This window comes from Desmodus rotundus, chromosome 6, assembly GCF_022682495.2.
Source record: "Desmodus rotundus isolate HL8 chromosome 6, HLdesRot8A.1, whole genome shotgun sequence".
In the NCBI taxonomy this organism is placed as follows: domain Eukaryota; kingdom Metazoa; phylum Chordata; class Mammalia; order Chiroptera; family Phyllostomidae; genus Desmodus; species Desmodus rotundus.
Window position 1 is genome coordinate 85,855,197 of NC_071392.1, and position 14,732 is coordinate 85,869,928.

Here is a 14,732-nt window from a genome sequence, read left to right on the forward strand (position 1 = left end):
CTACACCTTGTATTTCTCTCTCCCCCCTTTCTTCAGGGCCCAGCACTGTAATAGATGCCGAGGAAGGCAGGGGAAGGCAGGGGCTTACACTCCAGTAGGGGAAGGCTTAGATAACCCCAATGTAGGGCGGAGTCCGCCCTTGGAGAAGCACCTGGAAGGCTGGAAGCAGAGCAAACTCAGCCGGCAGGGCACTTTAGGTGAGCCTTCTGGAAGAAGGCGTTGTGAGTTGGGTTTTGCGTGTCAGAGGTTGGGAAAGACATGAGCAAGGGCCCGAAGGCAGGGAGCCTCAAGGTGCGTCCTGGGAGTGGTGAATGGACCAGCTTGACTGCTGGGGCGCAGGATTTACGCTGGGAGCCAGGCAGAAAGGTGGGTGCAGTTGTGGGCCAGAATGGGGAAGGTCTCGGTAAACACAGTACGGCGTTTGAACTTACCTTGCACTTTACAGAGCAGGCAAGAGGAGCTTGGGGGATTCTGGGACCGAAGGGGTCTAGCCTGCTTTTAGCCCTACCTAGTGGTGTCAATCCACAGACCTCCCAACTTCTCAGGGATGGCCTTCTATTACCTTTAATAGCTGCTTATTCTGTTTTTACTTTCCATGCATTAGGCCTGGAAACATCAAAGAGTAAGTAGTCTTTGCCTTGCCCAGAACAAACCGTTCCTCTGAGGAGTGTTGGGGGCCAGGGCATCAAGCAAGCACACAGGTGACTGAAATGTCAGCAGGGGTGGACCCCAGTGGAGGTGCAGAACCGGGGTGCCGGAGGCTCAGAGCGGGGTGACGCATTCGCTCAGCATGGGCAGTGGCCTGCAGTCCTGGAGCCCTGCTTCCTACACCCCTCCCTGGCCCCATCGCGTGTGGGTGAATCATGCATCGTTCCTCTGGTATTGAAGTTGGTGCACGTTTTGGTCACTGTGGAGGAAGGGAGTCAGTGAATTCTAGGCGCTTATTTGATTTTAAAAAATTAAAAAATTTTAAAAATTTTAAATTAAAAAAATCTCAGTGTGTGTGTGTGTATGTTTTTTATATATATATAAAGAAAAGGGCCTGTAATGTCCCAACCCACCCTCTCCTCATTGGTATAAATAAGTATAGTGCATGTATGTTGGTTGGAAAATGTACACGGAACAGAAAAGAAACAGAAGGGAAAGTTGAATTTTCCCTCTTCCCACCGTCCAATTCCTGTTCCCAAAGTTTACCCCCACCAACTGTACCTTGTGATTCTCCCAGGACTTCCCCCCTTATGTACATGGCATCAGTGTCCCCCTTCTACTTGCACACGTACACATGCTTTTAGAACACACACACAGAGGGGCCACGGAATCCACCCGCTCCGCACCAGGGGCCTCTTTCTAATGGAAGGCCTTTGGGGAAGAGGCGGAGGCCCCCCACAAGCTCACTGGGGTCAGAGCTTGGTGATTTCAGCAGGGAGGAATGGGCGAAGGGTGCACAGCCAACAGGAGGGGGGAAATGGAGCAAGCTTTGGACAATTGCTGCTAGGAAATCAGCCAGACTGTGGTGAGGTAATGCATGTGCGCATTGCTGTAGTTTGTTAAAGTTACAAGACTCTGGGGACTCAAGGGGGTGGGGTGGGGGCTGCTGGGGCAGGCGGAGGTGGAGTCACAGGAGCCTTGCTTTTGTTTAAGATTGCTTCCCATTCCCCGGGTCGGCGAGGGTTTCCGCGGGGGTGTGAAAGCCCACCTTCCAGCTGCATTCAGCATGATCCCAGTTGACAATTCCTCATTCCCTTTGCTGGGGGAGGAGGCACGCCTTCCATTTGGCCTGTGTCCTGAACTAGCAGCGCAGCTTTTGTCAAGTTATTTACACGCTTTGGGCCTGAGTTTCCTTCGACCTGGCTGATCGCTGAGGCCATTTCCAAGACAGAAGGCGGGGTTCAGAGTCGGAGGACCTGGGCCAGCTCTTGCAGCCATGCTGTGCCTCTGTTTCCTTAGCTGTAGTGTGGGATCCGTGGTGCCCACCTCCTAGGGCGGGTGTGATGAGTCAAAGAGGAGAAAGCGCTTTGCTAACTGTAAGTCCTGGACGGGTGTTAATGTGCTGGAACAGTGAAGGGGCTAAGGGAGAGCAGCGTGTCACACACTCCACCCCCAAATATGCCTTTTGGGATATTGATTTTAAGCTGGTTATTAAGAAATATGAGACTCAGAAAGTATCTTTGACTTTTCCCTCTTACCTGCCTCAAGGAATTCGGATAGAAGAAACCTACTTAAAGGAAGGGAGCGTCACTTTAGCTTCCCACCACCAATAAACGGAATGCGGCCCACAGAGAGGAACCTAGCCGAGTCTGCTTGCTGAACTTGCCTCTGTGTTCCTGTGTTTTCGGGTGGCCTGCACGGATTCGTTGGCCATGTGTCTGTTCTTTCTCGTCTCCCTGTGAATTGCCTGCTTTCAGTTTAAAACCTCAAATCTCTACTCCTCCGCTTTGTCCAAAATGACATAGAAACCTTGACTGCCCAATGGGTTTTTGGGGCTCATGTCTCATGGCATGCCCCTCCCCCGTGTGATCTGTAATAAATTTTGGACAGGTTGTCCTGTTAACCTGTCTCATGTTACCTCGATTATTAGCCCAGCTAGCACTTGGAAGATGGGAGAAAAGTTATTTTTTGTCCCTCTGCGAGACCACATATGACTTACCGAAGTTCTCCTTACTGAGGTCTCCCAGGTTACTCCCGGAGTGGAGCAACCTCTGTGACTAGGCATCTATTTTTTTTCTTTTAAAAGCAATTATACCACAGGATCATTTACATAAAATAAATTGTATCCATTCCAAGTGTACAGTTCAATGGGTTCTGACAAATGCAGACGCCCCGGTAACCACCGCCTCCGTCAATTAATTACAGAACACTTTCATCACCAAAAAAAGTTCCCTCGTGCCCTTTGCCACCAATCCCACCTCTGGCCCCGGGCTTCCTGACAAAATGTGTCCTGGTCCAAAATTCTACGTAGTCTCCTGAGTCTGGCTCTGTCCCTTCAGCGTGAGCCCTAAGGCCCATCCACTCTGTGGGCCTCCGCAGTTTGCTCCTCCCGCTTGCTAACCAGTATTCCCTGTGTGGGTGCCCTAGACATGCCTGGCTCCTTGCTGACCTGGGGTAAGGTAGATTCTACCCAGCCTGGGTCAAGGCCTTGTATGTCCACAGGCTCTGGTTAAAACCCTGCTTAACCTGGAGGGTAAGCCGGTAAGCTGCCAGCAACCATGATGACAGCGTCAGTGCACATTAGTTTATCAGGCTAGTAGGTATTGCAGGCCCTAGCAAGGGCCTGCATGCGTGGGCCCCAAACAGCTTTGTTTGGGCTGCATGGGGCTGGCCTGCACTTGTAGGCAACACGAACTGGGAGACCCAGCCCAGTGGGGAGGGAAGAAGCAGCCTTTTCTGTAGGGCATTCCGTGGACTCTGCATGTCTTTGATCGTTGGGCTAGTTGGGTCCTCCTCTTAGCTTCGGCCTCGCTCTTTCCTATCTGCTCTCTGGCCCTCCTCTGCCGCGGGCAGCAGGGCCGGGATGGCCACAGCTACCATTTATTGCAGGCCTACGCAGGCTGCCGGGCACTGCACAATGCATTGTTTCACTGACTTCTCACACCAACACTTTGCGGAAGGTTATCATTAGCCCCATTTTATAGATGCAGAAACCTGAGGCACAGGGAGTTGAAGGTACTTGCTCAAAGTCAGTTAGTTGCAGAATCAGGATTTCACCCCTGTTCTATCCGACTCTGTGGTCTGTGGCCCCTACTCCGGGTTTCCGGAAGCAAAAAAAAAAAAAAAAAAAAAAAAAAAGAAAGAAAAAGAAAAAGAAAGTAGTGAATACCTAACTTGTTTTACTCCCTGCCTCCACCCTTCCATCCGCCCCACCCAAGGGTAAACAAAATCCTACTTTAAAGCATAAACAATAAAATAAAAAAAAAAAAACACCTCAGGGATTAGGTTTGCCTGTTTTTGAACTTTATAAAATAGAATCATCTGATATGCATTCTTTGGTGTCTGAGTTCTTTCATTTACTTAACGTTTGGGAGATTTATTCATGTGGTTGGTGCTGATTTATTCTCATTGCTATATGCTCTTCCACTGTGTAAAGAACACCTTCTTTTTAAAGACCTCTTGACTTGTGGTGAAACATTCTATACATGAATTGCTGCATTGAGCGACTCCCCTGGTTTATCTGGCTAGTCAGGATGTCTCTGAAACAGGCTTCGTCTTCCCAGAGGGCACTTCCGTTTTTCAAGGAGACTTTTTTGTTAGCCCCATGGCTCCTTAATTTCCTAAATGTATGAAGAGCCGGCTCGGAGCAATGCCACCCACCCCAGTGATCCCTCTTCACCTCCCTCCCTCCCTCCACATTGTCCCTTTGCCAAGGGGAAGACACCTAATCTTGTTTAGGTAGCTGCAACTCTTCAGACCAGAAACAGGGCTGTTTTGAGACACAGGCAGTTTGAAGTTTTCTCTGAGATGTCAGGGGCACGGGTTCTAATACTGTTACTCGATAGTGGTGTGATCTTGGGTGAATCACCTAGCCTTGTTGAGTCCCAGCCTCCTCATCTACTACGTGAGGGAAATGGTGATCAACACCTACCTTGCAGTGTAGGAGGCGACTATAAATATGATGAGGTCTCACCACACAATCCGTGTCCTCCAGAACAGGGTTCTTTGCGAGCTAGATCTGAAGAATCAAAGGAAACGAACTGAAGGAGACTGAGCAGCATCAGCCCCCGACTTAAAAGGGATGCTTGGTTGAAGGTTGGATTTCAAGAAGAGGCAAAAGAAGAATAAAGAAAGAGCTAAGAGAAATCACTCAGTCCATTTGGATGATGAGGCATTATAGGAATAAATGCCACTCTAATACTTTTGGGACACGTGGCAATTCCTTCTGCATTTGCTTTTTAAAAAAATTGTCTCTGTATTTGCCATATTAACATCTCCAAAGCATTCTGTTTGTTTTAGGGGCAAGAAGCTGGTGGAGAGGCTGTAAGCCTGCATGGCATTGTAGCCTAGACCACAGAGAAGGGGAAGCCAGGATTGAAGAGTGGACAGTAGCAGCCCCAAAGGAGGAGATGGGATTGTTCCTGGTGCTAATGGGCAAGACTGAGGGGGCAACATGGGAATTTGCTTGCGGTGATGCATCACTTCCAAGAGTGTATTTAGGTACAACCTTTACCTCAACACCTTCTGCACCCTCATTCTTAACTGATCTTAGTCACTCCAAAGTAAAAATAAAACCAGTTCACAATCCTGTGATTTCCTTTGATTTCTGGAGTGAGGACATGATAACATTGAGGGCGGGGGGCATGACCTGAAGGGGCCGGGACTCAGAATTCCTCATCCTAACGTTTGTGTATGTCTCAGGAGAAACCATTGCATTTCTACCTTAACTTGGTTGTTCAACTGCCTGAGAAGTTCGTGTGGCTAACCTGGGAAATTAAAGCGCTGCCTTAATGCTTGGGCAGGTAGAAGGGAGGCAGAGAAAGGCCGAGAACAAATGTGGTTCAGTGAATGACAGGGCACGTTAGAAATTGAACAAGAACAAGTTGAGACAGGTGTTACACAGCCGATCCTCTGAGGGAAGAGCCTGAACTTGGTCCTTGTCAAAACGTTTGCTGGTTAGACCGCAGGAGGAGGATCAGTGGAAAACCAGCCACGTTTTAGAGTCCATTTCAGTGTGGCTGGTATGAGAGACGAGATGGCTGTGCCTTCCAGGTTAGGCTAACTTAGTTTATTTGAAAAACATACAATTTTATTGCTAGTCTGGGCTGGGAGTTCTGGGAAATGAACTGCTAGAGAAGGCTGGGATGTAAATTGGCATAGCCCACACTCACGGTTTTGAGTGTGGTGCTGGCGTCTGGAGGTGATATTACATTGTTGTCTTATAAAAGAAGTGTTTGATAAGCATGAGCTCTATTAATCGGGCATAAACTTGATTCCTTTTATGCTTTGAAAAGGTTTCTTATTTTTTGGATGAAGTGATTCTATTAGGGAAGTCTGCAATTTCTTCTAACGAGTCCTAGTTAGAAAGTTACTGTTATAAATGTAAACACACACACACACACACACACACACGTTTAAACATACAGATACCAGCTACCTCTTTTAAGGAATCAATGTCCATCTCTCTAAAGATATCCGTGTCAGGAAGGGACCCAGGCCCTGGGTCATAAAATCTCAGCGCCACCTGGCGAGGAAAGTAGGTAACTGCACCGGTAACTTCAAATTCCAGGTGTGCGATATATCAAAAAGATATAATTGCTGTTTATAAAATCTTAGAACAGCACGAGGCTGTTTATCCACATGATATGAAGTGGCAGCCATTCTCATTGCTAGGAAAACGGGTAGGCTTTAGGCTAGAAAGCCGCTTTCTTAGTTTGCCTTGTCTTCCCACTAACGTGGCCTTTGACAGGAGAGGAGGGGAGGTCCAAGTGGGAATCGGAGGGAGGGAGGGGCTTGTCCTACTTCCAGTCTTCGGGATCAGACACACAAACAGGCAGAAACGAGGCCATGTGTGTTGGGGGGGGGGGTCGGGTGGGGGGTGCTGTCCGAGAGGAAAGGGCGACCATTATTTGCAAAGTGCCCATTCTGCACGACCTAGGGGGAGAGGGTTCCACTCTTCTAAACCTGCCGATGCTGCCGTGTCCCTTGGGCCGAGCGCCGGCTCAGAAAAGTGGCAGCGTGGTTTCTTCTTCTTTATTCTTTGTGTCTGAGCCTCCCTCCCTTCTTTCTTTTAAAATGATTATTGGTAAGTGCTATTTCTTAGATCAAAATTAAGACACTCGAGAGGCACCAAGGTTAGTGGAAAGGACATTCAGTAGCCTCGGGATTCAGATTGACCTGGAGTAAAATTCAGGCTTCCTGCCTCCACGGTGTAGGACTGTGGACATTTTTCTTAACCTCTCTGGGACTCTGCATCCTCGGATGCAGGGGTTCATTTACCTTCTAGAAGCATGTGTGTGTGTGTAGAGGAGCCCCCCAAGTGGAAGGCAGCTCTGGTAAGCCCTAAGGTAGAGGCAGAAGCATGAAAACACAGGCGGCTGATTTTGACAGGAACAGTATGGGGAAAACAGGGCCTTGGCTTGGGGCCTGGTGGGTAGTGTGGCTTCAATAGAGGAGTTCCTCCCCCACTCACTCCTTCCTTCCTTCCTTCCTTCCTTCCTTCCTTCCTTCCTTCCTTCTTCCTTCCTTCCTTCCTTCCTTCATCTATTCACTCAGCAAAAATGGACTGAGGCCCTATAATGAGCTAGGCACTGTTTTAGGTGCTGGGGATAGACAAGGATAAATTTTAAAAACAGAAAAAAAAAATCCCCACCTCACTGGTTTACATTTTAGGGAGAGAAGCCACAGAGTACACACATCAGTAACCAAATACATTTTTCAGAAATACTGGGAGAAAATCCAAAACCAGGTCAGGGAAGGGATTATATGAGGCCTCTATTATACAGGGTCCTGCACAAATAAGGTCCCTCTGTCATCACATAAAAATCTTTTTTACAAAATCATAAGCATGTAATTCTGTAACATAACAATGTCACGCTCAAGCACACGTGACATTGTCGGTGAAACATTCAAATTGCTGTCCCTCTCATGTGAGACATTCACATACCCTACCGACCACACACTCAAGCAGGCGTTACTTCTGCTGGACCCTGTGTATAGAGAAGGAGTTTGGGCAGAGACTTGAAGACCAGAAGGGAATGTGCCAGTAACCAGGGGAGGGGGGCTGGGGTGAGGAGGGAGAAAGGGAGAGACCCTCAGGAAGGCAGGCGGGAGTTGGCCTTGGTGACCAGCTCGCCAAGAATTTGATCTTTCTCCTCCATGGAACCAGGAGGCAGCCAGTTTTGAACGTGGGAACTGTGTGAGCAGGCGGTGGCTTTGAGCTCCGGTGGCCAGTGGAGAAAAGTGCAGTGGGAGGGGAGAAGGCGAGAGACACGGTCCAGGTGAGAAAGAGTCAGGCCTCCAGCTCAGGCAGAGGGTGAAAGGCCTGCAGAGCGGCATTTCACTAGCATCAGAACAGGGTGTGCTGGCTGGTTAGACAGGGAAGGAGGGAAGTTAACCATTTCAAGTAGTATAATCATGTTGATAGAGTCATATTCGTGATTTAAAAAAAACAGTTCTCAGCGTGAAAGTAAGTGTTCTGGAATGAAGGGCTGCACCCCGAAAAGTGCTTTAGAGATAATGGTGACACATCAGTGTGATACTATGACTTACAACAAGAAGTAAATATTTGGTCTTACTACCCTTTTCTGGCACTGAGTTCCTAAAACCTTTGGCATTTCCAGTGAAGGGAGTGACAAGTTTCTTTTGTCATGTTAATGAGGTGACTTTTGCCGAGCCCTAGCGTTGGGGGCCGGTTGCCAGGGGTGATTAAAGGGTTGGAACTTTTAGTCCCACCCCCTGACCTAGGGGGAGGGGAGAGGAAAGGGGTGGGAAGATGACTTAATCACCCATTGGTTTAACCGACCACAACTACCTGAGGAAGCTTCCAGCAAAACCCCAAAGGGCAAGACTTGGAGAACATTCAGGTTGGGGAGCATGTGGAGATGTGGGGAGAGTGGCTCACTTAGCGCGTGGGAGCTCAGAGCCCTCTCCCCATACCTCGTCCTTCGCATCTCTGCGCCTGGCTGTTTCTGAGTTATATCCTTTATAATAAACTGATAAGCTAGTAGGTAAACTCTTTTCTTGAGTTCTGTGAGCGGCGTTAGCTAATTAATGAAACCCCAGGAGGCAGTTGTGGGAACCTCTGATTTACAGCCAGTTGGTCAGAAGCACAGGTGACTTGCAACTGGCATCGGAAGTGGGAGAGGGGAGAGTCTTGGGGGGCTGAGCCTTTAACCTGTGGGATCTGTGCTATCTCTGGGTAGAGAGTGTCAGAGCTCAGTTGTAGCACACCCAGCTGGTGTCTCAGAATTGCGTGAGGGTGTGGGGGGAAACCCCATACGTTGGAATTGAGTGTGGAATTGTAGTTTGAATCAAATCGTTCATCAGGATTTTGCTTGGCTGCGTGGGGTGTGCTGGCTGGGGAGACAGAGCTTGGGTTGGTGGTGGTGATGGAGAGGCAGGGCTCCAGAGAGGTCTGTCTGGAAGCAGGTAGTTTGACAGAGGACAGGAGAGCACGTCAAGATCAGGCAGGTGCCTTTCAGAGCAAAACGTCAGTTAAAGAGTCTCAAGATGCAAGAGGACGTGTATGAAGATTTGCAGTGAGGTGGGACATGGATGTAGCCTCCTCCTTCCCTGTTCGCTCCCTGTAGAGCCTTCTGTAGAACCTGTGTCATTAGATTGTCTTTGTGGAATCAGATTCTTGGTTTTCTTGGAAGGCCAGGAGGCCAAGGACCCATGGCCAGGCCGGTCTTTTTGCTTTGCTGTGCTGCTTGGCACCTGGTAGGAGAATGAAACGAGAGAGAATTTCAACGACACTGATATTTTTCTCTTTTCTTTGATTAGTGCACTCTGTTCCTGCTGTCTGCTCTTCTAAGCCCTGTGGTTTGCCGGAGGCTCCTGCTCTGTGGCACAGGTTTATATCAACCCACGGTCTGCTGGATTGAGAATAAAGGTCCCTGCCTAGTCCTCCCCGGCTCGCCGGCTCTCTCTCTCAGGTGGGATCTTCAGCCGTTCTTCTGTGGCTCTGGCCTGCTGCCTAGAGTGGTTTTGTCCGGAAGAAGCACCAAATTTACTCAGTGCTTTACGTGTCTTTTATTTCCTGGGGAGAATTTGATTTTGTTCTCTCTTCCTTACCGCCTTTCCAGCTTGAAATACATCCCTCGCTGTCATTTTGCAATTCTCAGAACTAAAAAGAAAACCAATAGGATAACAGAAGCATGGCATTGGCCTTCTCATTGTCATCATTATCCTTTCCTTTATCCCTAGGACTTGAGGAAGCATTGGTTATAACTGGCCTGTGGGGACAGCATGGTCACTGTCCCGAAACTCTCTTGGTCATTGGGGGATGGAGAGTTTGACACCTTGGACACTCACGTACAATGGAAGTGACCAAATGCCTGATTTTATTGTGTGCATCCTCACTCCCTTTGAGCCCCCTTCCTTTCCTAGCAATTCGACCCTGGGCAAGCAGCTTGAGTTCTCCTGGCTTCCAGCGGGGGCAGGAAGATCTCACCTGAAGTTCAGCGGGACCACATGATCCTTAAAGGCCCAGCCAGCATCAAGACCTATGACTCCACGAACACTATCGACTTGAAGGTCCCAGAAACAAGGACAAAATCAATCCAGCGTAATTGTAGAAGAATTCCCACTCTTGCCTTTTTCCTTTTGCCTCGTTGCATCCGAGACAGCCAGATGGGTTGCCAGCAGCTCTGCTGGAGCTATAGAGAAAATTCTGCCCGGGGTTCTCGGTCTAGCTGAGTCTGCTCAAACTGGCTGGATCTGACCCAGAAACACCGCCTCAAGGTGTGCCGTGTGTGTTTCCGTCAGTATGCGAAGGATATAGACTTCCTTATGTTGGATTTAGTGAACTTCTGTGAGTACATCCTAAGACATCTATCTTACCGCAGAAACAATGCTACCTCTTTGTACAGAAAATAAAAACTTCAATTATAAGTGTTTTCTTGTGAATGGAATAGTCACATGATTCTAGAAATCTCCTTTGTAAAATGTACTCTTATCTTCTCAGTGGGTTCATCTTTAAAGTTTGTGGCTTATTTTATATAAGTATTCATGCTGAACTCTGTTTAAAAAAAAAAAAGTACTCCCACTCTCTACGGAAGTGGTTTAAGGAGGCAATACTAAAGAAAGGACCCAATAGGTAAGTCAGAATACAGGGCTTTAAAATGTGCACCGCTGTGTAGGAAAGTTGTAAGGGGCGCTTCCCCTGCCCACCTCCCAGGCGGCCTGGGAACAGACTCGGACAGAGCTCTTGCAGTTCTCCTGGGACATACAGCTGTGCGAAGCCCATCGAGCGCATCCACTTAACCTTTATCGGAAGCCTGTGGGGTGTGCTCAGTTACAGCTCGAGGTTATACAGATAGTAACGGTGAAGGCGACCTTCAAACCTGACGGTGTGACACCAGAACTCACACACTCACTGCACTTTTTAAAAAGACTTTATTTCTTTATTTTTAGAGAGAAAGAGGGAGAGAAACATTGATTGGTTGCATGGGCCCCAACCAGGGACTGGTTTGTAAACTAAGCTTTGTGCCTCAACCGGGAATCGAACCAGCAACCTTTTGCTTTGCAGGGTGATGCTCAATCCACTGAGCCACACCATCCAGGGACCTCACTACATTTAATGCTCATCTTTCTGTATTCTTGTGAAGAACTTGTTAGTAGTGATGGCCAGGTTCTGGGGACTCTGGGAACATTGTAAAAGAAAATAAAGAAGCAGGAAGGAATGTCACTCACCTGGACGCCTGCATGGCCAGGGAACTTGCGGCCAGGTTTGGAGACAGCGAAGGTGTGTGAGCCATCAGGGGACACTGGTCTTTCATCCAGAAAGCTTTCTCAGGGGTCCTGAGCTACCTGCCCCAAGTGTGTCTCCTGAGGGAAAAAAAGACCGGAGCGACCACTAAAGGCTTGACTTTCTATAAGGTTGATGGAGAGAGCGTGTTTCCCTGAGGCAGGACCGCAGGGTGTGGGTGGTGACTGAGAGCACCACAGACAGTGACATCAGGGGCCTGGAAGCTGCAGGAGCAGAACCGTGCACAGCTGTGTGGGGGTGTGAAGCCCACGGGGGCTGAGCGTGGAGATCACAGAGCCTCCTGCCACTGTGAGACGTCATTGGTCCCTTAGGCCATTGGGTCCTGAGAAATAGCTCTGACTTCCACTTACAAACGTATCTTTCACGTTGGGAACATCTTCCTCCACACTGGGCCGTAGGATTGTACTCCTCCACTGCTGCTGTAGCTGCCTTCCCAAAGGTGACTTCCAAGCTGCCTGGTGGACCTAACATTGGCAATAGGCCCAGTGAAATACAGGGAAGGGGCACTTTTGCTGACCATAACCCCCGAGATCGCTATGATTTAAGCACATGGGACCATGGGGTGAGGTGCCTGCTTCTTCCTCAGAGTGTGCTGAGCCCTCCACCCCACGGTGATGGCAGAAGGCCCAGGAGTTCTCCCCAACCCTCTTCTGATGCCCCCGGCCCCTCTCTGTTATGTGTCTGGGATCTCCTAATGCTTCATAGCGTCTTGGTCTGGACCGGAGGGAGGGAGCTCAGTTTGGCTCAGTCCTACCTTGTTAGCTGCATGAAATTGGTTTTTCTTTCCTGTGTATAAAGCTAAAAAGGGGGTGGAGTTTTGGGGCCTCCTATATGGCTCCTGGTGATAGTGCAAGGCTGTGCCCTGGAGTGGCAAACCTTTGGGTTGCAATGCCCCCTTCTTACTGGTGTGTGTTTGCCGGAGGGCCCCACTTGGACTAGGTTGGGGCCCCAGGCAGAGCGCTTTCTCTTCCTGCTGCCCACACCGAAGGCAGCTGGGATCCAGGCTCTGCCTCACTGTGTCACGGAGGCTGGTCCCTGAAGAAGGCCACCCCTGAAGTTCACGCCACCAACACAGAGGTGACAAGTGAGAGAGCTTGGGCAGAGCGCTTTTTTTTCCCTCAGCAATTCTTTCCCAAATTTTTATTTTAGGAATTTTGACTTATTAATGAATACCTGTCTCCGTTCTCTCTGTATACATTCAAGCATGACACATGAGGCAGAAACCCACCCAACTACCACCCCCGATTCCATCCCCTTGTTATCGGCTCATGTTGTGAGCTTTCAGGCATGTCTTCCACAAGCCTTTTCTCCCCACGCGTACGTCCCAATCAATGTGGTTCTGTGTGCATATGTTCAGAGAGCTGATATCAGCTGTACATGCCGTATAAATGCCTCTGAGTCAGCTTCCTCCACTCAGCTCTGTGGCTTCAGGAGTTCCCTATCACAGTATATATAGACTTAGCTAATCCTTTAAACTGTTGCAGAGTATGTCATAGTATAATGTATCATATTTTATTCAATTACAAATACCCTGGACCAATGGCCCCTTTTAATAAAAACATTGGGGAATACCCTCCCATGCTCTTCTGAAATAAAATTCATAAATAACACAACGTACTTAAAATATAGTAAAAATCAATAGACTATTCTGACTGTAATAATATGAAGATAGATGGAAAACCAATTTATAATAAACTAACATGTACGTTGACGCGTAAGTGGCTCGGGCACACCGTGGAAGGTGGCCTGAGAAAGCAGGCAGACGCAGGCACCTCCATGGAGGCACGAGGGCTGCAGCCCCGGAAACAGACAGACTTCGACGTGTTTTGGCGATGACTGAAATACCTGGGGTGAGGTTCACATTAATTTCATGATTTTTCTGAGATGATGAGCAACTCCTGGTAAAGATTCAAACCAAACAAAATTCCACAATGTCTCAATTTATTTGTTAGGAAAATAAATTCTTAGAAAAGTCATTGTATATTAAAATTGCGCAAAAATTACTTTGTGTTTATATGTAGCGGAGCTCAGTTCTTGGCTCAGATGGTATGTTTTCACCTACGTAAGCGTCTGGCAGGACACCCAAAGTCCTTGCTGGATGGGGCAAATTCTTCATTGTGTGGGGTACACTGTGGCCCCCAGCCAACAGGTGCCAGTAGTAACCCAAAGATGGCGACATCAAAAACACCCACATAAGTTTCCTAAACATCTCTTAGAGGGGTGGCACTATCCTCATGAAGGACCAGGGATTTAGTGATGGCATTTATGCTTTTTTTCCCCTCTAGATTTTTGCTATTATAAGCAAAGCAGCAAGGAGTATCCTTATGTATACCTTTTTATGCATGTCAGAATAATTCTTTAGGGAAAGATAAATCCCCAAGTCATTTCAGCTAGGGTGTCCTCCCCGGAAGCCGGGGCACAAAGTGTGGCCTCTCTGGGGGAGGGCTCTTTCTGCCTCACTTCTTCCCTCTTATCCAGGCGGCTCCCAGGCCTGGGTCAGAGCAGGTTCAATTTCTCTTGGAGAACCCAGAGTCTTGTCCTCTCTTGTGCCTCCGGAAATGCAGCCTTCTGTGGGTCCATGACCCCTACCTGCCCTTCCGAGCTAACAATTTCTACTGCTGGTGTTATCGCTGGTATGACACCCCTCAGTGGGGATGTCACCCCTCATCCAAATGTCAGATTCAGAATAGAAGCAATAATCAGACGCTATTATTATTAGTTTGACTTTTTGACTAATGAGGTATCTTAATTGTGCCTATTAAAAATTAGGAGTATCTTTTTTTAAAAAATATATTTATTGATTATGCTATTACAGTTGTCCCATTTCCCGCCCCCCTCACTCCACTCCATCCTGCCCACCCCCCTCCCTCCCACATTCCCCCCCTATAGTTCATGTTCATGGGTCATACTTATAAGTTCTTTGGCTTCTACATTTCCTACACTATTCTTACCCTCCCCCTGTCTATTTTCCACCTATCATCTATGCTACTTATTCTCTGTGCCTTTCCCCCCCTCTCCCCCTCCAACCCCCCTATTGACAACCCTCCATGTGATCTCCATCTCTATGGTTCTGTTCCTGTTCTAGTTGTTTGCCTAGTTTGCTCTTGTTTTTGTTTTAGGTGTGGTCATTAATAACTGTGAGTTTGCTGTCATTTTTACTGTTCATATTTTTTATCTTCTTTTTCTTAGGTAACTCCCTTTAACATTTCATATAATAAGGGCTTGGTGATGAACTTCTTTAACTTGACCTTATCTGAGAAGCACTTTATCTTCCCTTCCATTCTAAATGATAGCTTTGCTGGATACAGTAATC

At 48.1% G+C, this 14,732-nt stretch overlaps 1 long non-coding RNA gene across 1 annotated transcript; it reads left to right on the forward strand.

The window, feature by feature from the left end:
- The first annotated feature begins 8,526 nt into the window (after positions 1–8,526).
- On the forward strand, positions 8,527–10,845 carry LOC123477923 (uncharacterized). The gene is made up of 3 exons (XR_006652959.3): positions 8,527–8,762; positions 9,433–9,584; positions 9,856–10,845. It is a non-coding gene; the product is annotated as an uncharacterized lncRNA (long non-coding RNA).
- The last annotated feature ends 3,887 nt before the right edge of the window (positions 10,846–14,732 follow it).